This window comes from Argiope bruennichi, chromosome 11, assembly GCF_947563725.1.
Source record: "Argiope bruennichi chromosome 11, qqArgBrue1.1, whole genome shotgun sequence".
Classification (NCBI taxonomy): domain Eukaryota; kingdom Metazoa; phylum Arthropoda; class Arachnida; order Araneae; family Araneidae; genus Argiope; species Argiope bruennichi.
The window spans coordinates 18,272,796-18,300,364 of record NC_079161.1 but is presented as its reverse complement, the minus strand read 5'-3'; the positions used below and the strand labels follow the sequence as shown (position 1 = coordinate 18,300,364).

Here is a 27,569-nt window from a genome sequence, read left to right as displayed (position 1 = left end):
TTAGGTATATTTTATCCTACAAAATTTTCGGTGTTTTTTAAACATTTTAGAATTTAAAAATGAAACTAAGGATAAAATACGATTTTAAAAATCATCAAAATACTTTAAATGTCATTTATTTACTTGCCGTAATACGAGGATCTAAAATGAAAAGCGCTTTCTTAACTACTAGAAGCTTATTTAATAACTCGCAAATAGAGTCAAACTAAGTTTAAGAGGAGCCGAAAAAAACCACACACACCAAGGGGAGCCGAAAAAAACCACACACACCAAGGGGAGCCGAAAAAAACCACACACACCAAGGGGAGCCGAAAAAAACCACACACACCAAGGGGAGCCGAAAAAAACCACACACACCAAGGGGAGCCGTAAAAAACCACACACACCAAGGGGAGCCGTAAAAAACCACACACACCAAGGGGAGCCGTAAAAAACCACACACACCAAGGGGAGCCGTAAAAAACCACACACACCAAGGGGAGCCGAAAAAAACCACACACACACCAAGGGGAGCCGAAAAAAACCACACACACACCAAGGGGAGCCGAAAAAACCACACACACACACACACACACCAAGGGGAGCCGAAAAAAACCACACACACACACACCAAGGGGAGCCGAAAAAAACCACACACACACACCAAGGGGAGCCGAAAAAACCACACACACACACCAAGGGGAGCCGAAAAAACCACACACACACACCAAGGGGAGCCGAAAAAACCACACACACACACCAAGGGGAGCCGAAAAAACCACACACACACACCAAGGGGAGCCGAAAAAACCACACACACACACCAAGGGGAGCCGAAAAAAACCACACACACACACACACCAAGGGGAGCCGAAAAAAACCACACACACACACCAAGGGGAGCCGAAAAAAACCACACACACACACCAAGGGGAGCCGAAAAAAACCACACACACACACCAAGGGGAGCCGAAAAAAACCACACACACACACCAAGGGGAGCCGAAAAAAACCACACACACACACCAAGGGGAGCCGAAAAAAACCACACACACACACACACCAAGGGGAGCCGAAAAAAACCACACACACACACACCAAGGGGAGCCGAAAAAAACCACACACACACACCAAGGGGAGCCGAAAAAAACCACACACACACACACCAAGGGGAGCCGAAAAAAACCACACACACCAAGGGGAGCCGAAAAAACCACGCACACCGCACGATGAGAAATGGCCCACAAACACCGATGAGGTAACGCAAGATTTCCTAACTCGTACAGAATTGGGTGAGTTTGTAATGCGTATGAAACCCGATATACGAATTCCTGGTCTAAATTTTAGAATTTAGATATCGACATTTCCATTATAAGCCAATTGCACATTTCTATGATAATTTTAATGGTTATATTTTATTAAAGGTATGAATGAAAGTTTTAGCAGATGTGTGAAGTACTCGGCACTTTAAATATAGAAATAGAAGTATGAGTATAGAAGCGCTGGTTTAGATAATCTATTAATTTTGAAAGTCCTGATCACTAAATCAAAGCATTAAGGTTTTAAAAACGGATTGTAATCTTAATATAGAACAAAACGCCAAATGATTCCCAGAAGTAACCACACGAAAACAAGTACTACGGAGAGAAACATCGGCCTGGCACCCATTTCTGTTCCCTATACACTGAAGCAATCTTCGAATCGCCAAAGCAGATCCCATACACTTAGCCAAGACGGCGAGCTTACGCGCCCTAATGGCAACGAAAGTGGGGCTTGATGTGAGCGTTCATTCCGAGATACGGTAACGACGGCAACCTCTTCGCCACAGTTTTATTCGATAGTGCTTGTGAATGAATAGCTCCTTTCGATAAAACACTAAACATCTTCCTCTTTCAAGATGTTCATTTTTATATCAAGACTTCCAGCTAATATTTACAACGCAATGATTTTTAAGAAGAAACTTTAAAAAGGCACCCAAAATGCGAGCTTTCAGATAAGGTCAAGTTTAACAAAATGTCAAATTTGTGGAATTAAATGTCCGTTTCTTTTTCTCGAAAAATTACCTTTGTAATTACAAAATCTTAACTACAAACATTTGTTGTACAACGTTTGCTAATCCCGATAATGTAGGTCGAAAGTGGAAATATTAGTTACATTTTTGATTCTTCGCTTTATCAAAAGATTACCTTCTAATAAATAAAGCAAAGATATTTAAGGTTTCTTCAATCTCAATTGTTATGCAAAAAGAAAACGATTTGACATTAGGTTGATTACATTTTAGGCAAACACAAGAAGGCTAACTTTAGTCACAGAACATTATATTGCATTAATGCATTGAATTCAGATCGATTTTATTCTAAACATGAGGTCTGTTTTTCAGTGATGTCTGTTTAATATACTATTCTGTTTCATAGCAATGCAGTTCCAAGGCAATAAATCTATTGGACAGCGACAAAGGCCAGATGTATTTCTGTAGAGCCTTGAATTCTAGAATTTTATCATTTGCCAATTTTTAAACTACTTGCATCTCAAAATCTTGGACAGAGTGAAGCTCTTGGCTGGAATGAAAAAATTCACGGTTTTAAGACAACCATGAGATCTTTGGCAAATACGGAAATGCACTTTAATCGGTGTTAGAAGGGCGGACTAAACAAAGATGTACGACAGTCCATTTTTATTGAAATGATACTGAAAAAGCGTGGAAAACCCACAAATAGAAATAAAAAGATCCATTTCTTTTCGATAATGCCAGATTTCTATTAAAAGAGACTTTATTAGTGTCAAAAAATTCTGACTGAAAGAAAAAAAATTAAGGAATATTTGCAAAAATGACATTTTATTTTACTAGCGTTTTATAGCAACAGTTGGATCTGATGACTGGGTTCCATTATGAAACTACAAGAAGTTTCTTCAGAGAATCAGTATGAGCAAGATGAGAAAGGCACAAGACAGAATACGATGTAATCATTGAACCAAGATTTTTACAGACATTTTAGGTAAAGAGCTTGGAATATTGAGAAAAAAATCTTCAAAACGTCGATTTTTCCCTTCGAAATAACTAAATATTAAAATGATCCAAGTTTTCAAAAAACTGGTACAACAGCAAGGAATATTAAAATACAACTCGAGTAATTTATGATGTTTACTTTGTTATTCTGATTGTTGTTGCATTGCTGATTGGCAAATCATCATACAAGTTAAGTTTAGTTTGTTATATTAACGTCTCATTTTAAAGCAATACGAGGACTCGTAATTTTATATCGCAGGCAGATGACGAGGACGATACCCGAGCTGGCACCCTCCCCCCTTCTCCAAACTTCCACATTACATCAGCGGAAGGACGTTTGCCCCGATGGATGTAGCATGCACCAGTTCCGCATACACAACGGTTCTTCGGATCTCGAACCTGAAACCTCCCTCTCCGAAGCCGAGACCCTACCACCAGGCCACCGCGGCCCTACAAGCTACGTTAATAAGGCATGGGGATCAAGTGGCGCAATACATTTCTAAATATTGCAAATCTTAGATCAAGTAATAAGTTCGTAATTTACGATTAGGTAGATTGAACAAGTTTCAAGAAATTTAACATTAAAAATTTCAGATACTCAATTTTCACAAGCCATTTGTTATTAAAAAAAAAATCTAGTATTTAGGACAATTTAATAAACATTTAAGTCATTGATGATTCCAATCACCATTGAAATACTTAATTTGCATCTATCGATACTTAAAAATAACCGGAAAGGTTTTACGCACACTCAAATTTCATTTTTTTAAAATTCAGATCTACAGTGTTTTGTAATAGGGAAAGAATTCGTTTTCTTTCAAAATATCACCCAGCCTCGATAGTAAAGTTATTTAAAGTAAATTCAATATTTAAGCACAATATGGAAGATGCAAAATATTACACACACCATATTTGAATGTCTAAGATAGATAAAAAGTTTTGATTGACTACATTAACATTACAACTTAAATGCAAACATAATACAATAATACAAAAACTTGAAACAATGCTATACAAGTAATAAAGCTATTTATAAAACACAATTTATGTAAAAGTTTATTTTGAAAAATACAGTAAATAAAAAAGCATTAATATAAGCATTTCCTTTAACGCATTTCCTTTTTCCTCCTCCGGAAAAGGAAATAGAAATGATTACAATTACAATTTTTGAAATTGAACGAAGACTCGTACTACTCCTAAGTGAAGAACCTTAAAAGAAATTCTCTCCAAGAGAAGTAAAAAAAATCCATCTTTCTTAAATTTCAAATTTAAATTTAGCTTATATTAAAAATCTAGGAACTTCAGTGAAACTGAATTTCCCATTGCCTCCATTTTCCCTAAAATTAGAAAAATTTTATTTTTAAAGAGAAAAAAATTGGAGAAATTGAACATTTGGAGGAAAAAACTGATAATTGTTTCTTCAAATTTCAAAATGTTTGTTCCTTCTAGGATTCTTTTATGAAAAAGGATCAATTTAACAGCTTCAAAAAAGAGATAAATTACTTGTTATAAACTATTATATCGGATGGCAATGCACTACAGAATGCCATAAACCATGTTTAACTTGTCAATTTAATATGCTTGAGCTGGAATGATTTATGCGTAAAATTGAAATATAAATAGGCTGGATCACCATTTGACAAAATTAAGCCCAAATCATTATCAATTAATGTGCATAACCTTGGAGTAGTTCAACCATTTCAATTTTAACATTTAATGCTTCACCATATTCACAACCAAGAGAATCCTTATAGGAAATCGGATTTTGCATAAAAAATACATGAAATAATTAACATTTTTTCGTATTTAGCGTTTACAACCAGAAAAATTCCAATCTTCCAATTCCGTTCCATCGTAGGACGAATAGGTTTGAAAATTATATACTCGGAATTTCTGAAAATGTTCAGATGTTTCATTTGAGTATACAGGAAATGAAATAGAAAAAAAGGAATCAAAATTGATAATTAGCATGCAAGACGCTTGCGCTATGTATTAATGCTCAGGCATATGGCAACCAGTTAAATGAAGCGTAGCTGCAGTTTTGTAATCTTTACCAAATCTAATGCAAACCCAATTACTTCGAAATACTAATGATTGCTGATGAAATTTCCACTATTGGAATGAAACTAGGTGGAAACTCGAGAAATTAAAAGTTGCATACTCTACAAGGCAGATTATTCAACTATTCTAGAGTGAAAAAATGAGAAACGCAGCCAGCCATTTTAAATATTACATTGCAGCTCAAGAAAAAATTGATACTCAAAAATTTCAAACTTATAATGTTGGGCACTTTAAAATTTCAAATTTAGTTTTAATAAATATGAATTGAATACTAAAAAGCAACTATCAAATATTTCTGAAGACAATTCAACTTATGGATGAAATTTTAGGTACACGTTTTTCTTAATTTCTCAATTGATAACATTAAAGCAAAAGTTGTCTTTTGTCCAACTTAAGATTGCATTGAGGCATTCAAGTGCAAACGTACGCATATTGTATTTTTGAAGAAAATATTAGAAAATTTGTATTGTATAGCGATATTAACTGCAATAATTTGTTTTTTAAAGTCTTTATCAAATTGATTTTTATCTGCCTTTCAGAAGAGTGCCTTATTTTAGTATTCTTATCGAATTATTTTATCTGTCAGAAAATTCATAAAACTTCAGAGAAGTTAATTACCAAAATGAAAAGAAATGCAGTCAGAAGGTAAATAGTCTGCTCAGTATCAAGTGGTTATTATGCTCCAACCATGAATATTCAGAAAATATTCAAATATACACAATCCCTATCAATACACAATGTTCTATCTATACAATATCCTGTCTGAATGATTTTACGTATTCGGTTTCTAATCTCGGCAACTAAGCTTTAAATTTAGTTTCAATTGGCCACGGAAGTTATTAAAATTTAAATCTACAGTTTATACACAGAAACGCTGCACTTCTTAGCAATATTTAAAATTCCCTTTTAAAATTTAATCTAAAGTAAAAAGTAAAAAATTGGCGCGCTGCTTTCCCTCCCCTGGGTAGATTCAGATATCCCCCCATTATTCAAGATTTGAAAGTATATGTTAAGCTTCTTTATAAAAATACGACTGTTAGTAGAACTAATTTGTTAATTTATAAGATTATTAAGTTTTAAGACGGGTTTTCTTATTCGATATCCGTAAATTACCTCCCTCTCACCAGCCGGCTGGCACCTAACCCACCCTTGGAAGTATGATTAGACGATTTGAACTACTCTTATCCCTCTACACCGCACCCCCCCCCCGCCATTTGTAACCCTCCCACCTCTCATTCCGTAAATTACCTTTATAAAGAAGCTTAGCATGATACTACAAACACCAGAATATGGAAGAAATCTGGAGATTAAAGTCTATCCGTGTTAATAAATTTTCCTCAATCCTTAACTACCACCAATATTTGAAATTAATAATTAGATGAACATTCCTTTAATATTCGAACCGTAAAATTGAAAAACGATGGACTCTTACCCTATTTAATTAAACTTTTAGCTTACAAATCTTAAATACTTAAATTTAAAGATTCCCCCAAAAATTGTTTTGATAGTTAATTAGAAGTTTAGATTGTCGAGTCCAGCGGAAAACCGATAGCGTGTCATTTGAATACCATCTCAATATTCATGTTTAGAGCCGAACTACTTGTTGATCCAGCGCGCCTTCAAGTGAGATCCTCACTTGAACTCGGGAATTGAATACTTTAATATTTGGAGTTTATTCAAAATCTTAAAATTTCTATAACCCCATAAATTGGAATATTTTATACAAGATAAAATGAAAATTTGGATATATTTATAATACGATTTAAATCATTTTTACAAAAATTTATAATTTGGTCTTTCATATTTGCTTTGCCTTTTAAGTTTGTTCAGAATTTATATTTTAAGATACTGATATTTTATGTGTAATTCAGTACTTGTGTATTGTTTGCATTCGCATTAAAACTGCCTTTAAGAATTCAAATCCTTCAATCTAAATCATTATCTTACACTCTGTGGGCAGGCTGTGTCGGCATGGGCAAATAAACATAAATTTATTTCACTAGAGCAATATCCAGATGGCTAACTGACAACTACTTTATTGTACAACTATTTTATTATATTGTTGAAATTTATCGAAATAAGCGAACTGCTTGTTTTCCAGATAGAGAAGTCTTACTTGCAATTTATCTCCACTTTTTAATATCAACCAAGTTAATATTGAAATTTATATTAGAATCCTTAGTGGTTGGCCTTTTACCCAATTGCAAGCAAGGTATTTTCAATATTTAAAAAGTATATGGAATTCTATATCCATTTCAAAATCTGAATCTATCTGAATCGAGTGAAAAGAATCCATATACCCTTTCTGGCTCGCTTTGTAATGCTCAGCATTCAGACAATTCGGCACCTTTACTTGGGATTGCATTCAATTCAAACGATTAAAATTTTTGCTCCTAAAGCAAGTTCACATTCGTACTACAAACTGAAGGCACTATTTAAATTTCAGCATAGCTTATATTTTAAAATCTTGTACTTCAATTTCTCTACTTTTTTCACACATTAAAAGTTTTTTTTTTCAGCACAAATATGGGAAATTAAATTTCGGCGAGTTCGAGTATTTTACATGCCTTAATCTACCAAGATGTTTGGATATGCAAGTCCAGTTTTGGGGCCGGTTGGATGAAATGTGACAATAGCAAGTGTAAGCTAAGCTACGCCAAACATACATTCCATAGAAAAACGAAGTCTGAAGATGGCAAGTAAAAAGTACAGTCTCAAAATACTTAGTTTCCAAGGAAAATAAAAATTTAACAAGAAATATTCGTAAAGCAAACTAAGAAACATCCTAGTCTGAAGTAAAATCGCATGAAGCACAATTTATGAATTAAATTTGTTATAGAAATATTTCAAAGAAAATCTCGTACGTATCGAGTCCTTCAGAACTAAAACAATTGTTTTGAAAATTTGAACTGATTTAGTTCAAATCAGGACAATAAAGCATGGTCAATAGTTTGAGTTACATTTCAGATTGTACACGTAGGTACTGGATATATATATCATCTCCGAAAGAATTACGCAGTGTAAATTTAACACCAAATTGTAGAGTAGAAATAGCCGGCCATAATAGAATAAGAAGCTTAATACATTGCCATCTTCCAGTTTGAAAATTTCAATATTGCTGCCATTTATTAAGAATAAGTTACGGTTTTACTGATGTATGCAAAAGGAACAGAAACTGTTCTCAGTTGAGTTTTATTCCCTTGTTTGACATAAAAGCCATCTTTAGTTGTGCTATGCCGAAATCTTTGTATTAGAATATTTTTATCCAATTAAAACAAAAGATGAAATAGAAACCTAGTTCCAATGCATAAAAATGCAAATACCATTGTAATCACAAAATGGAATAAAAAAAAAGACATCTCAGAAACCAGAAAACAAAACTAAAATGTTTCAGTATTAAAAATAATAATTTTAATAAAATGATAGATTGATAAGAGGAGTTTTGAAAATCAAATCGCGTAGATGTGGGCGAGACATCTGAAAGAATGTTCGTCGATCTGGTGTAAAACATAGACATTCTACAAGAATGCGCAAGGCATACAAAGCATTTATAGTTTGAATATACGTGTGTGCAGTCGCCAAGGAGCAGATCTCGGAGGGTAAAAGCTGATCAGAGTGTTCAGCATGCTTTGATCTTACTGAGAATGAGAACATGGTCAGGAGTAAAACACAGGATATCAGATATTCTTTAGAAGGAAGAAACTCAGTGTTAAATAAATTGCTATTATACCAACTACAATAGTGCGTAATAGAGCATGAAGTAGAACTGAAGCAATTACAAATCGAGTGAAATCTGGATGCAAATGGAATCATTAATGACACCAGTAACTGTTCACATCCATTTGAATCAACTCTAAAAGCAATTCTGTAGTCAGAATACGAATAGCTGTGGTAAATTATTTGATTCATTTCTAGATTCATGTCCAATTTTATTGAAATAGATTAATATGTCGGACGAAAATACTGTCCAAAGCGGCTAATGATAAGCAGTATTATTCTGGGCTTGAAAACCAAGACATGAACGAAGCATCACGCTCTGGATGCGTTTGAGGAATTTTACTGGCAGAATGATTTATATAGAGATCTCCAAGCGTGGGTTGACACAATTTGAAACTCATCCGATACCACATCCAATGCCTCAGTTTTTATTTAGTTTGTGTCGCTTGATCTAAGGAATGGTTAACTACTCCAGGAATGCACGAAATACTTATGCTTAAAACAATTTTAAAGAATATCGTCAAAATAAACAAGCATCAGTTCATAATTTTACCAAGACCTCTTGACAAGACTTTCCATTTTAAATGGCATTTCGACCTTTAATCTGTCCGGTACTTCGTCACAAGCACAGATGTCAAAAGCAGAGCTTTATGGTTCAGTCGGTGCAAGAAAGTCGACTTCAATAGGTCCTGAAAAAAAAAGAGTTTAGTGTTATGAAAATATTTACAAAGTTGATCGATGCTTCCGTTTGATTAACAAAGCAAATTTCATCCTCGATATTGCAATATATTATAGCAATACAAATAGAAACAACTATAACAAATGATATTTTGAAATGTATCTCAAAACAAATGCAACATGAAAAAAATCATGCGAAATGTAAAGATAAATATTTTACTTACTCTTTTTACATTTGTGAAAATGAGTGGTCTTATTTTGCAGGCTGTGCATTCATAGCAATAGCTTGGGGCTTCTTCGACAAGCCAAGGTGATCCGTATATCCAAAACTTTTGAAGCCTAAGTGAAAATTTGGAGTTTTTTTGGAACATCAAAATTAGAGAAATTTCTATTCACTACCTGTAAAGAGAAAAATTACTTTTCCATTAGGAAAATGATCCAACAGGCACACTTAATAGTAGTTTCAACTAATTAACCTGTCCAAAAACAAATACTGCAGTATTTATTTGCTATGTTCCGGAAATGAATAAACAGAAGTATTCATTGTTGAAAAAAATAAACCAATTTTTAAACATTCTCCTCAAGCTTCATATGGAAAAATAAGTATAACAATATTCAAAAATATTGAATACCGTAAAAACCTTATATAAATACAGGTGAAATTCCAGACGGTTTCTCCAGAGATATTACACAAACCTTAACCAAAAATATCCTTCAATTCAGTTGCCTTATTCTAAACTTCTAGGCAGCTTACTGCCAGTGAGCAATTTTTGTGAAGTAAATAAGCCGAGAATATTAACCTTTGAGGCCCATTGATTTTATTAGTGCTGGTAGCTGGGTCCAATTTATAGAAGGGAATGATTTGAAAGAAATGGAAAGAGTTCGATATGGAAACAAGACTAAGAATTATGTCCATTGCTAGCGGACAGTTGACTGTAAAGAGTTAAATCTCATTTTCACTTTGGAAATCGTTCACTTGTAATTAAATTTAGTCCACTCATCTGAAATATCACCTACATTTGCTCAATTCTTGGAGTGAACCCAATTATTTGTCACTTTTCTTTTGCACTTTTTAACGAGATTTGTAACCGCAACATTTATGGTATCCAAGGGAATTTCGGATTTCTACTGAGAATACTTTTCCTGCGTAATTCCCGCATGTATAAATATACCAAATATTCAGAAAAGATTTTTACTATGCTGCCTACTTTAGGAAAGAAAACCGTGTTAGAATGGTCTATGAGAGAGTTTTGTTCTATCGCCAAGTGTGTGTGTGGTTTTTTTTTTTTTTTTTTGTTTTTTTTTTCGTTAGAGAGGATGAAACTCCAAGAGGCACGTAAAAGAGCACACCAACTTTTGCCATGATCTCGTCTCGCAAGGCAATTTTGAAAACCGCCCTAAAATAGTGGACGATTCTTCATTTTCCCCAATTATAATTGCTTTACAGATAGTGCAGAGAAACAATTTTTTTTTCCCAATCTGGTTTCGAGCTTCATAGTCAAAACCATGACTCTCATGCCAGAAAAATTCAAATAAACCAAAACTATTTTCAATATTAGGCAAGTAAATACTCGTTACGTGAATTCAGAATGTCGTCGCTTCAATGAGCAAAGCAACCTAGTAATTTTTAAACTTCCACAGAACCAAAATTGAATTTCGAGCAAACAAAACTAATATTTAAATGTCTTTTCATATCTGGTACGACCCCTAAATTGCTGAAACCAGTTACGAAAACGAGCAATATTTGTTATTGGACACGGAAAGATCTATTTCAACTATAACATTCGGAAAAGTTAAGGTATTTGTATTGCTTGTGAAGTCAGGATGCATGTAAAAATTTATGAAATTTAAGAACTACATAATCTTTGAATTGTCAGATATGCGAGAACAAATATTTCTCAATTAGGCATTCAAATATTATATTCTGTATTAGCTTCTTTGCTTCTCCATTTATTGAAATTAAAGTTTGAAAATTACGAACAATGTTGAAATGAAGTGTAATGTGAGCATAACGTACAAGTTTAACGAAAAAAAACCCAAGCAGGAAGACTAGATGACCTATTTTGCAAATTTTCAGAAATTGCGCAAGAAATTCGAACTTCTAACTTGAAACTTGGTAAGCATAATACTTTTAAAATGATTTCTCCATTTTCAAATTTATTGTATGGCATTCGCAAAAGCACGAAAATTGTACTTAATGTCTTCGCAACTCATGCGAGTACAAATCCAGTAATTGAAACAATTAAAAGTTTTGTAAAATGTATTTAGAACAATTTGTTAATTTATTATAATTAGATAAAAAAAATTGTATGAAACTGACGTTGGTATCAATGAACAAGCAGATTATTAAATCTTGAATAGGTCCTATTTTTGTGCGACAAAATGCTTCTGAGGATGAACATTAACTCTTCAGTTAACTTCGTATTAAAATACAGCAAACTTCAACTGAGCATTTACCATTCGGTTCAATTTGGTTGCACTATAAGAAGATTTACCCTTTGAAACGATTTTTAGCGTGTACGTCACAATTTACAAAAGAAAATATGACTGACGATAAGAATTTTGTTTAAACTATGGCTTTATAAATAATTGTTTTCTCAAAATTTATAATGTCAAAGTTATATTAATTACCTCGATATTTTTCTGTCCATAACATGTCCTCGATATTTTTCTGTCCATAACATGTCCTCAATATTTTTCTGTCCATAACATGTCCTCAATATTTTTCTGTCCATAACATGTCCTCAATATTTTTCTGTCCATAACATGTCCTCAATATTTTTCTGTCCATAACATGTCCTCAATATTTTTCTGTCCATAACATGTCCTCAATATTTTTCTGTCCATAACATGTCCTCAATATTTTTCTGTCCATAACATGTCCTCAATATTTTTCTGTCCATAACATGTCCTCAATATTTTTCTGTCCATAACATGTCCTCAATATTTTTCTGTCCATAACATGTCCTCAATATTTTTCTGTCCATAACATGTCCTCAATATTTTTCTGTCCATAACATGTCCTCAATATTTTTCTGTCCATAACATGTCCTCAATATTTTTCTGTCCATAACATGGACTCAATATTTTTCTGTCCATAACATGGACTCAATATTTTTCTGTCCATAACATGGACTCAATATTTTTCTGTCCATAACATGGACTCAATATTTTTCTGTCCATAACATGGACTCAATATTTTTCTGTCCATAACATGGACTCAATATTTTTCTGTCCATAACATGGACTCAATATTTTTCTGTCCATAACATGGACTCAATATTTTTCTGTCCATAACATGGACTCAATATTTTTCTATTATGGCTTTTCGTCCATAACAGTTCCAAGACGTTAGCTGTCATAATATCCTCGCCAAATCTTTCAGCATCGTCCTAGAAATTATGCAAAAATTTTCGAACTACTGAAAAAATTACAACTAAATCAGCAATAGTCATTCGAACAACGTTTATCTTTTAAAAGAATGAAAGATACGAATCTTAAACATTGCAGCGTAACAACCAAATCCACTTTCTGAACCATTAGCGGTATATAGGTACTAGTTCAATGCTTTCATATACGACTTATAATAAGTACATCTATGAGAATGGAAGTTTTATATGGACTTGTAACCTGTTGTCCCCTCATTAGTGGACAAATATTTGCCTGGGAGATGAACAAAAATCTACATCTGCCTCAAACAATACTGAAGCATACAAAGGGCGTCATGTCTTATGTCACGTGTATGTAACGTTAAATGAGAGTAGTTCTTGCGTCTGAACAGAGAAGTGAGGATGGGAAAAGGAAGTTTTTTTTTTAACTGAGCTATCAACATTATAAAACATACATTTTATTATAAGCGGTTTTTTTTAAACAAGAGTGGGAATGGTACCGACAAGATTTTCTAATGAATGTGCTCGTGTACCTTTAACCGCATACCATTGAGGGATAATAGCTACATAAGAGACTATTAGCATGTACATGTATGCAAAAATACGGTCTGGTAGACAGACAGAAACTAACAGATTTGGCACCAAATTTGATGTAGTTCTATACTTACAATTTTAAATATGTATACCAAATTTCATTCATCTTGTTTATTTTTATTAACACGATAACTTCTATTCGCGCAGACAGAAACTTTCAGTACTGGTTTCATTTAAAATTCAATATAAATATACACATTCTATGTAAAGGCTACATATCAAATTTCACCTGTCTAGCTCAAAGCGTTTGAGTTATCTTGTTCATAAACAGAGTCATTGCCAAAAGTATATTTTTCGGACTCGGGAGGTTCCAAACGTGGGAACTCAAGATATCGAGAGCGAATTTTTTGACGATTATACATTCTCTTTGTACGAGAAATCACAAAAATTGAACATATTTTGTCTGTGCACATAAAAAGGTTTTTCATAGAATCAATTCATAGAATTTTTCATAGAATCAATTTTGGAAATTTTAAATACTTACATATTTGCTTTTCTTTGTCTATTCTAAATAAGCCGATAATTTTTCCACAGTTCTAATTGCTGCACATCAGCTTTACATTTTCCCAGAACCACTTTGAAACTCCTCGCAGCAGCTGTAAAGTCGGTGGACTATAGCTTTTCAACTTCTTACAGACCTGAAAAACAAAAAGAAACAATATATAGATTTGTAAAATAAATTTTATTTGAAACTATTGCATTACTCTCAGAATTAAAAATTAGCAAAAATTCTAAGTGATAAAAATTGGAATATTTTGTGGGGAAACTGAAAAACTGCGATTTAATGAATGGTTGTAACAAAATGCGAATATAGAATTTTCATATTATTTATCTAATAATTAAGCATGCAATTTTCATTTAAATTCATTGTAAAATATTAAGAATCTTTTTTTAGGAAATATCTATAAATATTTAATACAAGGCACAAATGTGGATGCTAATGTTAAAGAATCTGCCCTGTAAATGGATGCGAAATACAGCAAGCTGGATAACGAGAATGGATGCTTTATTAAAAAAAAGTATTAACACACAGCCGTAGCTTACACAAGACAAAATCTGCATCAAACAATCTTAATGGATTACCAGAAATTCTTTCAGCCTGCTGCGAGAAATCTCGCTCAGGAAATTCATTATTGACTCTTTAATTCTCGCATTTTATAATCCTCATGACAGTGGATCGAATATTCTAGAAGAAATGCTGGATCTCGGTAGAAATATCGTCTTAATTTTTTCATCCATTAAAATCTACAAAACTTCCTAATTACGACACTAACTTCTCAAGGAAGCAATCTCAGATTCGTGACAATATATTTAAATATTTTAAATAAGTTTAATGCTCTGTCAAAGTGATCTGATCAACATCTAAATTTTAAAGAATCTAAAATGCAACGTTACAAAGCAATGCAACATGGAGAAGTAGAATTCTTTCAGTACGTTTGATATAAACAGAATTCCGATAATCTGAATTGTTTGGGCCGAAATTTAAGAGCCAAATTAAGAGCCATACTCACAAATTGTTTTCTACTAGAAAATTACCTTTTCTTGCCATGAATAAAGACGGATCACTTCTGAAAATGTTTATCGATTGTAATTGATAATTTCTGTAGTCTTTCTTTAATTTGACCTTCCAGTTTGGACCATATTTGAAATCAACGCGAGGTCTCAAACTTTTTCGCATACTCTTTAATGAAGTAGTAAAGGTCTTAACATAATGCGCCTGGGATCGAATTTTTTTTAAAACTTTTAATTAAAAGATAAGCAAATTTGTAGCGTTTTCTCGCGATGACATCTGAAAACATTACAGTGCAAATTATTTTTAAATCACTTAAAATTCAAAGAAATCTATGTTTTCATTTATACCAATTTTTTCAACATGTAAATTAAGTTTCTATTTTCAATTAAAAAGCTACCTCAGAGCTAGTTTTTAAAATTTAAATTGGAATTCAAATTGGAAATAAAGATTGACATTTTATCATTATAACTTTCCAATATCTAGCTCAAAAAGGATTTTTACATCATTTTAAAGTTTTAAAAAATATCTTTTCAATGATACCAATGTTTTAACCTATACATTAAGTTTCTATTTCTAATATTTATTAATTAAACATTTTAATCATTTTCCAACAATTATCTATACTTATAATAAAGCTCAATGTGTGTGTGTGTGTGTGTGTGTGTGTTGGCGCTCTACAGGCCAGGTCATTTGACATACATCTATCAAATTTGGTACATGTATACCTTAGAGGTCGCGAATGTGCCCCTGGGATCCCTTTTTTTTGAAATTTTAATTAGAATTTTAATTATTAATTAAAAACTAACTTTCCCGCCAAAAAAAACTTCCATTTTCCCCACCGCCAACTTTTCCGCCAAAAAAATCTTCCATTCTCCCCACCGCCAAATGAGTAAGGATTCAGTTACTTTTTTCTCCCAACAGTAACGAGGCTTGGGTTAACATTTTTCGGCGGATTATTTCAAACGATTCTGTTTATTTTCTTAATGTTTTATGGATTTCAAATTAAACATTTTTAATGAATCGATGTTTCAGATTCATTTTGAAGTACTTTTGAATTAAAATAACACAGAATAAAGGAAATTAAAAATGTATAATCTGCATAGCGTTACCCCAACCGGCGTAGAAAAATTCACGCATTTGCGTTACTGTAATTGGAGAAGAAAATTCACGCATGCGCATTGTGTTCTGATTGTTGCCATGACAACCATTATCAACGGATGATTTAAATTATTTTTAGGTTAGTTGCATGCTTTTGAAAGTTAATTGTATTTATGTTAGTTATATATTTTTTGTATATGCTTATAGTTTTAAGTACATCGTTTTTTAAGTAGTTTTTTTAAACCTGTTGTAGACCGATTATTTTAAACGATTCATTTTATTTTCTTAGTGTTTAATGCATTTAAAATGAAACATTGTTCATTAATCTATCTGTTCATTATGAGTGAGAAAATTTTGTTGACAAATTCTTGAGATATTACACAAATTAAGAAAGATATTCTTTAGTGCCCATAAAGTTTAAACGCTCAGTGACCATTATCAGTAATCATATTATTAAAAAAATGCTTTGTTTCAGTAAAAAATATTATATTAATTGCAGATTAATCATTTACACTTTAATTTAAAGCATAAATTCTACGAGGGGTAACAGAAAATTAGAGAGATACATATCACGTTATGACTGAAGGCCTTTATAATATTATGAGTGAATTATATGACTATCAAAATTTGAAGTTTTAAAATATTTTGCTGAAAAATCTATTAAAGTTGGAATTGCATAAAATATTTAATTATTAAAATTTTAACGAACATTAAGATTGGCGAACCGGCTGGTCGCCAAAGGCGGCTAGTATAAAATAAAACTTACCTACACCAGCACTAATGCATTCATGGGAATAATTAGCTTTTTTCAGAGAGTTTCAATCACGTTGGCTAAAGCCCAAATTAAAATTTAATTCTTACTGCAAACTAAACCTTAGAAAAGGAATTTTTAGGTTAATTAAATTAGGTTGACTAAAGTAAATTCAGCTTCCTGAAAAATTATTACATCTTTTAAAACATGTAAGTGATGAATTCAATAATTCTGCATTAGTTACGTTAAGCATTCTGGCATATAATGGGTATCTACTCTAATTGGGGCCCAATACTTAATTTATAAGCAATCAATACGAGACATACATGTAATAGAGGAAAGAGTACAGTAAAGAATATTATTTTATGCAGCTTGAGTCAAATGTTTCGATGAATAAAGAATTATGTACACTTGCCAGAAAATGTCTGCGTACAAATGCACAATAAACATTCAAGAGTCAACAAAAGCGCACTGTAGTGACTATATTAATTTTTATGCATTTCTTGAACAATTTTTTTTGACTAACAATAACAATTTCAGAAATATAGCGCACATTGTTTTCTAGTAATTACACAAAAAGTTAACAGAAAAAATTTACGTACAGGTACAAATTAAAAGGATATTTGGAAACTAATCTTTAGCCTCCATGAACTTGGATGAAATATCGTTTGCATTTATTTTTTGCTACATATTCATTTTAACTCTGGTGGTAATTACAACAAATAGAATAAAAAAACATTGTTTTGTTGATATGATACACACTTGCAAACAAGTATTTAGTTTTGTTAAGTCAATTTAAAATTGCATTTTGAAGGTTTTTGAAACATAATTAGCATTACGTTTATTTTAAAATAGATTCTAATAGGAAAAGAGATTGCTCCGAATGAAAGGAAAATCATCTTAAGATTAAAGAATGAACGTAAAATTCTTCGAGCAAATTCCAAGAGAACCGATTCTTCTGTCCAAAGAGTGATCAATAGTTACATGTCATCGAAATCTTATCTCAAAGCCACGTAACCCCCGCCTGACTAACTTTACGAGAGAAGAGATACATCTTGAAATTGGTACGTTTAAATCCAAATATTACTGCATCTCAAATGGTAATTGACATTAAAGATGCAAAAAATCTCTTCATGAAAACACTATACGGAAAATACTGAAAAGGCCGACCATCATGACCATACAGTGACTCGGTAGAAAGCCACACATTTCAGCTGTCGATAAGCGAAAGCGTTTCGATTTTGCCATTGAGCATATAAATAAGCCTTCCGAGTTTTGGGAAAAAGTAATTCTCTGATGAAAGCAAATTTTGCATCTTTGGCATCAAAGGGCGTAAACTGCTTAGGAGAAAACAAAGTACGCTTTTGAGAAGCAAAATCTTGTGCCTACAGTTAAACAAGGTAGAGGTGGCGTAATGATTTTGGGGTGCATGGCAACAAGTGGAATAGGTCCATTAACTTTTATAGATACCACATTAGATAATATAGCATATCTTTTCTAATGGCACTTGCCATGGAGAAGCTCGTTGACGAAGTCTGCAATTTTAAGCCAAGGGAGCAGCGTCTCTTGTTTTAGCAACTCCTACTAGGGCCAAGAGGACCTTTTAGCTATTCACGCATTCCTTAGCTATTCACGCATCATATTCGCTTGCACAACCTCTTTTTACAGGGGGGCACATTCCTACATCTCACAGATACAACAGATGAACAACCATGACCGAACCGGGACTCGAACTCAAGACGCCCAGATCACAGGGAAGATGCGCTACCCCTAAACCAGGAAGCCGGCATATGGAATATCTGAATATATTAAAAGAAAATTTGAAACAGAGCGCACAAGATTTGAATGTTTTCGGTGACATTTGGTTTCAACAAGACAATGATCCCAAACACACTATCCACAACGTAAAGCTATGGCTGTTGTACAATATCAAAAATCAGTTGCATACTCTTCCACAATCAGACTGAAACCCCATCGAATATTTATGGAACTTATTGGAACGCATGATTTGGCAACACAAAATATCGAAAGATATGCTGAAAAAAGCGATTAAGATGGAATAGAATACTATTTTCATCTGAAGAAACCACCAGGCTCGAGCAATCTATGCCTTGTGCAGGTTTGGGACGAGTGAGGATAGAACCTGGGACCTTGTGGTTAGCAGTCCAGTAACATTCCGATTTTGCTAAAACAGCTGTTCGGGCAGAAGCGCTGTTACTGGCTTATATGCGATTCACCACAGTACTCTCCCTCCAGTGAGGCGAAGGGGAGACGAACGATATGGCGTTGAGTGGTGATGTATTGAGTAGTAGCTGTTGTCTTAATGGGTCGTACCCTTATTTGAGTAGCGCCAAGCGTTATGGCGAGAGTTTGTGGGTGCTAATGCGCCAAGTGTGTCTGGCGGCTTTGGGGTTGCTGCGTCACGTGAGTCTGACGACTTTGCTGCGCCAAGTGAGTCTGGCGACTTTAGTTGCGGGTAGATGACGCCACAACAGCTGTATGAAGGTTGAAGGTTCAGCGTCCGAGGTCACCAATGAAGCGGTATGCGACGCGTGAAGATAGAACCTGGGACCTTGTGGTTAGCAGTCCAGTAACATTCCGATTTTGCTAAAACCGCTGTTCAGGCAAAAGCGCTGTTACTGGCTTATATGCGATTCACCACAGCCTAAACGATTGATAGAGGTTATGAGATAAAGGTTATCCAACCAGATATTAAAATTTAGTTGACAGTCTATGGAAGCTATTTTCTGAAGACTTCATCTGCAATCAAACTTTCTGACAACTTTATGTAATTTTAAATTATTATTACTTGAAAGCGATGCGTGTCATATTTCTGAAATTGTTAATATTTAATGAATTGTTTAAGAAATGCTTTAAATAAAAATTAAATTAATATTGTTACTATAATGTACTTTTCTCTCTAGAATATATATTGTGTGTACGCAGACATTTTCTGGCAAGTGTATATATATATATTTTTTTTTACAGGCACTCGGTCCTATGAATCTATTTAGTAAAATATTCCTAAGACACAGCCATTTTAAATAAAACAAAGTCTGACTATTGCATCTAAGACTGAATAAGCTATGAATCTTTGAATACTGTTTTATAAAAACGTGCGTTTGAAACCACTCCTCTGATCATTTCAAAGATACGCTAATCGGAGCCCAGAATCTCCCTATGGATGAACAGTCTAAAATTATCAAATTGTAGATTTTCCGAAAATACTGATATTTAAGGCTACGTGATCAGGTTTGGATGCAAAAGAAATTTTTTTTATATATATATAAAAGTTAAAGCATCAAGAATATTTCACTGGAGATGGTTCCTTAGGACTAAAAAAAACTATAAAATTATTTTCTAGAAGTACATTTATTGACTGATAAAATTTATACGCCACTTAAATACTTTAGAAAATGCTGAAAATTAAATTCCATGATAAACCGGAATTTTTATTGCATTCTTTGAAATGTCGCATAAATTACAAAGTATTCTGTAGTGCTTATAAAACTTCGGAGCTTAATGGTTTTATTTTCCTTCTCATTTAAAAAAAAAAGTTGCATTTCAGTAAAATTCCTCTTGTATGAATTGAAATTTTAATCAAATCCACTTCAATTTAAAGTTCAAAGTTTTTAAGCGCTGATAGAAAATTAGATGCATTGTACAATGAACAAAATGACGCAAGGCTGCTACAATAGTGCGAAATATAGGATTATCAAAATTTAAAGCCTAAAAATATTTTTCTGAAAGAACTTAATATTTCATGAAATATTTAATTGAAATTTTTAGTACGCATTAATCTTGTCTAAACATTTCATTACCAAAAGTAGCTAGTTTTAAATAAAATAAAGGAGCGGAAAGATGCATAATTAACACTGCAAAATAACCGATTAGAAAATTCCTGAAGCCGAGTTTTTTCCTCCTTTTTCTTTAAAGCATTTTTAGTATAATCTATTTTTGAAGCGAAAATCTAAACGCTTTTGTTTGTCTTTATTTCATCTTTTAAAGTAAGCTAAACTGAATTTTCTTCGTGACATTTTAAGAAGCCTTTTTATTAGTCAAATTTTGCACCTGCATTTTTGAAGCCATAGAGAATTTTAGGTAAGAGGATGCAGAATTGATCTTCGATTTTCTCCATTTCGCTTTGCATTTCTTCGATGATTTTTCCTCAACAAGTTGAAATTCTGACATCGTATTTAAGATAACTTTCTTGACGAAAATACATATAATCTGCTCACATTATAGAAATAGGGAACTTTTTCTATAAAATATTTAGGTACAAAAAAAGTCTTTTTGTAGGACTAGCTTTTGCGTCGATACTTTACACCCATCTTCGTGGGCTGGGGTAGGTCAGGGCTGGTAAACGACAGCTTTTTCAAGGCATATCTTGAAAGCTTATTTTATAACTACTGAAAAACTGAGAAATATTCCTGTAACTTTGCCGTGCACTCAACTTCCACATCCATCATAACTATTGTCTATTTTGAGAAAAGCAATGGATGCTGAGTACTCAAGTTTTTATTTTCTGTGTTGCTCATATGCGGTTTGCGTTTATTATATTGAGAAAAAACTGACTTCTGATCAATCGGTTTACACCAAAATTGGACAATTTTAATAATGATCACATACTAAATTTTATTTAAGCCGCGAAAATTATGAAATATTGCATATACATGAATGTGGATATATAAGACGATATACGGTCAATAAATGAAAATTTGTCAAAGATTTACTTTTCAGATTCTGCTAATTGCATTTTACCCATTTAGCTGAAGTGTTTTTATAATTACATTGATAATTACAAAACGTATTTGAATAGCCAGACAGTCCAAATACAAGTTTTTTTATGTTAATCTACAAGTTAGAATTGTCTGTATACGAAGCATGATTTTCCGAATCAGGGAAGGCTGAAGAGTGGAGACGCGTTCAAATCGATGATTACGATACTTTCTCTTGTATACTTATATAAGAAAGTAAAAACTGAAAATGCAATTCAATTATCTGCTTCTGGCTTAATAGAGCATCAGTCGACAGAGACCAATAGTTTAATCGTGTATATTCAATACAGCTAGAGGCTGTATTGAATATACACGATTTAAACTGGATTTTCCGCAATTTAAAAATATTTGATTTCAAATTTATAAGCTCTTTGTTTTACTTACGTTTTCCCTCGATCTACTCATTTATGATGCATGTCTATTATGATGCATGTCTATTATGATGCATGTCTATTATGATGCATGTCTATTATGATGCATGTCTATTATGATGCATGTCTATTATGATGCATGTCTATTATGATGCATGTCTATTATGATGCATGTCTATTATGATGCATGTCTATTATGATGCATGTCTATTATGATGCATGTCTATTATGATGCATGTCTATTATGATGCATGTCTATTATGATGCATGTCTATTATGATGCATGTCTATTATGATGCATGTCTATTATGATGCATGTCTATTATGATGCATGTCTATTATGATGCATGTCTATTATGATGCATGTCTATTATGATGCATGTCTATTATGATGTCTTGCATTAATCAGAAATAACTTTCGAAATCCACTAGTTAAAGAAAGTAACTGCTTTTGCAGAAAAGTTCTTCTCGAGTATCTGGACGTTTAAAACTTATTCAAATACCACTTATCTTTGACCGTCTTAAAGAGGAAACCTTTTTCCTGACAATGAAGAAAATTGAAAGGTTAGGGTTATTAGTTAGAATTAGTTAGGGTTATAGTCAGTTGAGATTATTTGTCTCATTTCAAAACCCCACTTGCATATAAATAGACATGCTGTATGTTTTGTATCTGATGAAGTCGAAGATTAAGGCCATAACTTTCAACTGTTAAGACTATCAAGCATCCTAAAGATATCAAATATGAAGCTTTTTTTAATATACAGATGGTTAAAAAATGAACCTTCATTGTAACGACTCCCATAAATTTTAGAACATTCTAAAATATCCTTTTATTCCTAGAATAGTATAAAACTTGTAAAAAGTTCTCATTTGAAATGATATATATATCAAAGATATAGCAACTGAAGGATAAAAACTAATATTTTTAACACATTAAGCGCCATGTCAGACACCGATGACAGTGACGCAGAACTTTTCGTTTGTAACTCATTACTCAATGGTAACCATTTTTCTTTCAGACTGCATGTTACAGTTGATTAAGAATGTAATTTTCGTTCCGGTTGTGCCAGACGATATTAATTTTTAAAAATTATACCATCTTAAGATCACAAAATAGGCCATCTTATAGCAATTTTACATTGATTTCTGTTTCCTAGCATATCAAAGAACTCGGATGTAGAGCGCTATAACGGAGATTGTAGTGATCGTAGCGCACTGTGGTGATGTTCATGTAGAGTGTTGTATAAAGCATTGCATCGCTATTAGAAAAATAAACTCTTTATTTCACTAACAACTATCGGAACATCACTGCTTAGCGCACGTATACATAGAACGGGGATTCCCGTAGGGATGACGAATATTTTCAGAGCGGTTATTACGTAACCAATATCAAAAAGTCACAAATACAAGTGATCAATACTTTTCAAAGAGGGGTGTGATTCAAATCCTTGATACGATCTTACTGATGATATTTCGATGACAGGTTTTGGATCACGATAGAAAGTAATAATCGATACGATATCACTGAAATTTGCCGGAGTGGTAACTTTAATGGAAAGTAAGAATCTATACGATCTGTCTAATAGAAGCTCTCTAAAGAAATCTGATTGGATTGAAAAGTGAACGGACTGGTTATTGGAATTATCGTATCGTATCATTGAATTGCGTATCACTGAAATTTATCAGAGCGGTGATTTCACCGGAAAGTGCGAGGCTTCACTGGAAAGTGCGAAGTCACCGCTCCACTCTACGGGAGTGACCGATATTCGTATTTGATGATGCACTATTCCATACAGCTCATTTTTAATTGCTCGTGATATGATTGACTTTGATTACATGGACTCTGTTTACTGCTGGCGCCATCTATTGGTAGAATATAGGACTAAAGTAAACATTTTAAAGAAATGACATATTTTTAACTCATCTTTTCCAGAAAATGGTTTACTCTAATAAATGAATTAAATAAATAAATAGTTGAGAAAAAAATAATAGTTGAAAAAAATTTAAGAAGTAAGCTGAAACAGATAAATGAATTCAATCACACGTTAATTAAATTAGTAAATTAAGTATTAATTACAATTAATAAATTTTATATTAAGTAATAATTTTTAATTAATAATATGATTGAAATAACAGATATTTGGAACGCATATTTAAAAATAACAATAGCAATATTTGTTATTCAAAAAATCGTGGATTATGCATCTCTAGTATACATAGAACGGGGATTCTCCGGGCGAAGTATTAACATAGATTGTATTAGGGAAAGTAGATAGGTAGCGCTTTAGAATAACATGAATGAAAGATGGGGCTACGATCACTACAAGATAATACCCAAATAAACTTCCATAATTTAACGTGCCAAGAATACTGTATTAATTCCGAATGCCCAGCACAGAAATATAATTGCATTTGACCACGCAATCTAATTTTTATTAAACTTAAGGTATTATGTCTACAATAGACCAGGAGAATAATAAGCGAGATTCGACAGTTTAGTTCGACAAATAGAGTGATAATGTTTGGAGATAGATTCCTCTAACCTTACTGTTAACTTTCAACTTCACTCCAATTTTGTCAAAATTCTCTTAATTATTGCAAACATATACACTCACACTAAATTATATATATTAGTATATATTTTAACAAACTTTGAATGTAAATAAAAGTTTGCAGAAAAATAACTGACCTTAAAAGTTTTTAATTTTGAAATGGCGTATAATTGGTTTTGGCATACCGGTTATTTATATAAACCAAAATTTTGTTTCTTTATTAAAAATCCAATTTTTAAAAACTCTTAACGAGCACCTGAAAATAAAGTAACGGCTAATTTTATAGTTCGCTTGTCAATCGCGCAGAGAATTATGCAGGATTTTAATCAAACATTTCGCATGACAGTTTGCAAATAGGATTTCAACTTAAACACCTTGTGAAAATGCAAAAGAAAATAAGCAGGAAATACATTAGCATTTGAGCAAAATGGATGCACAAACAAATGCATTGAATATTTTAATTTTTTTTATTTAAGCAGTTTTATTTGCAGATAAATGAAGAGATTTCTAGAAAACAATTGGTCAAGAAACTTTGACACCAGAATATATTAAATCTACTTTTCAATAGAATGAACAAATTCCCAAGGTAACTAATAGGTAAGAAACATTAAGGTAATTAAATAATTTTAAGGGACAATGTTTATAAAAATTGAGGTTTGAAAACTAGTCCTTTATTTTGAATTTTTGATTTTAAAATCAAAATAGAATTGTTCAACATACCATGAAAACGAAGAAATCATCTTTCCGATCATTGTTGTGTTCCCAGAAGACGAGGCATATTGGCCGTTTCTTATTTTACCAAAATCCAAATCCTCAATTGGGCAACTTCACCTTGTACTTCATCGAGAGACCGCATTGTGCTTGACATGACTAGAAAAAAAATGGATTTTAAAATGCATTTTTAACACATTTAAAACACATTTTTTACTAATAAAAATAAAATTATAACACACATTAATGGCGTTGCAACATGCGGGAGCATAAATGCAGTTTACTAAATTGAAAAGTATTGCTGAAATCTATATTTAAAAGTATTTACAGAAATATTTAAAATTAGAAATATATTCATTCGGAATTTAATTCGGGTTGTTTAAAAGCTTATTTATTTTTAATTTTAAAAATTAGTGTGTAATTACCGTGTATGCGATAATACGCTTTAAAGTTATTGAGGAAAGTGTTAAAAGTTTAATTAGATTTTAATTAAAAACAATATTTTAATCTTTTTTCAATGAGTACCTGATAGGCGAGAAGAAATTTAAGCGACAAATTTGGTTGCTCTAGTCCGATATAGGCACCTGCAGAGCATTACATTCTACGACCGTTGATTTTCCCATCATGCAAAAGACAGCTTAAAACATCATGTTAAAATTACAAATCTAAATGGTAAAATTACAAATCTAAATGGTAATATTTCAATAAGAGATTTGAAACTCTAACGCAAATTAGACATTTTTGCTTACTTATAGTTTTAAGCATTCAACAGCTTCCAAAACTTTTTCGTAAAAACTATTACCCCTCAAATTTCGGAATATTTCACCAATGCTTAATCAGTCATGACTTCATAGAACTATCCTAAACATCAAAGGGATAGAAAAAGCGATACGATCAGACCTATTTTCGTCGCTTAATTTCTCCCGAACGGCATGTTTCAGTGGATAAAAACTTATGGGCAAAACTAGAGTATGTTGTTTTTTTTTTTCTTCTGTCATTTAAATAGTTCTAGGATTATTCAGAAGGAACTACTTAAATCATATTTGTATTAAGATGACATGTACTAGAATGGTCAGACGATAAAACAACAACAAGCAAAAGATTCACATATATTTTCTCTTATGTTAGTTTTTAGTTTATGTTAGTTTATGTAGTTAGTTTTTAGTTTAGTTATGTTTCTCTTATGTTAGTTTGTTTTGAACCCGATACAAAGTCTCAACCTCTCAACCACAATCATGCAGCTGAAGTTCCCAAACTTACATAGTTCTCCAAATGATGCCATTTGTTACAGAGATTTATAACAATAAACATGAAAGATCTAAATTTTAAATCTAGTCTCTAACTTAAAAATGAAAAATCTAGTCTAAATTTTGAAAAGTAATTGATAGTTTACAAGACAGAACCATTATTTAAATTTGGACCAGTAATTAAATATTTGGACCATATGTTTGGCGCAGCATAGCCAGATATGGCTCTTGTGCCATAAAACCCTGACTAACTAACTAATTAAATATTTGGACCATATGTCTGTCGCAGCATAACCAGATATGGCTCTTGTGCCATAAAACCCTGACTAACTAACTAATTAAATACTTGGACCATATGTTTGGCGCAGCATAACCAGATATGGCTCTTGTGCCATAAAACCCTAACTAACTAATTAAATATTTGGGCAGTAAAATTGATAATTTATATTACAATTGTGTCCGATGTAATCATTTTACAATGTTGATATTTTTATCCGCAAAATATTTCAGCAAGAAAACGAATTAATTTATGATATTTTAAAGTGAGTAGCAAAACATTCTCACAGAGAAAACTTGCTGGCCCACTCAATTACTATTTTTTTTTTATTGTAAATATACTTTTACAAAAAATACTATAATGATCCAAATCTAACTGGTCGACGATCAGAATGCCTCATCTTTTCATCTTGATGTCCACAAAAAAATGAATATCGAATTTCAAATTAAAACGTAATTTGAGATTATATTTTGTTTATGTACGTACAAAAGAGTACATTTTATTTATTTTTCTTATCATAAATTGAGACAAGCTGAAACAAAGGTGATCTTTCAGAAAAACGTAGTGATTATTTTAAATACTATGAGTGTAATAAAAAATTAATGATCCAGCAACGTAGGTGTTAATGAAGACACAGGTTGAAAAGATTTGGATCCGAATCCTGCCTACTCCTTTCTTGAAATACTCTAGAATACTTCGTTATATTATCAAGATAGCCGGTCAAGCAGTTTTTGTTTTAATTTGATTTCGTTATTCGTTATTATGGATGCTCTTGTTTAAGTCCCGCTTCTCAAGTCATAAAGGGACTGAAATTGAATCGAAAATGTCCATTACGAAGGTAAATGG

The 27,569-nt window shown here is 32.5% G+C and overlaps 1 long non-coding RNA gene across 2 annotated transcripts; it reads right to left on the bottom strand.

The window, feature by feature from the left end:
* Positions 1–9,103: 9,103 nt before the first annotated feature.
* LOC129957623 (uncharacterized) lies at positions 9,104–26,031 on the bottom strand. Of its 2 annotated transcripts, none has more exons than XR_008782795.1 (5): positions 25,949–26,031; positions 25,209–25,358; positions 13,910–14,063; positions 9,667–9,841; positions 9,104–9,453 (listed from the first exon to the last, which is right to left on the bottom strand). It is a non-coding gene; the product is annotated as an uncharacterized LOC129957623 (long non-coding RNA). The 2 variants fall into 2 exon arrangements; XR_008782796.1 differs by lacking the exon at positions 25,949–26,031 and adding an exon at positions 25,725–25,848.
* Between the last annotated feature and the right edge of the window lie 1,538 nt (positions 26,032–27,569).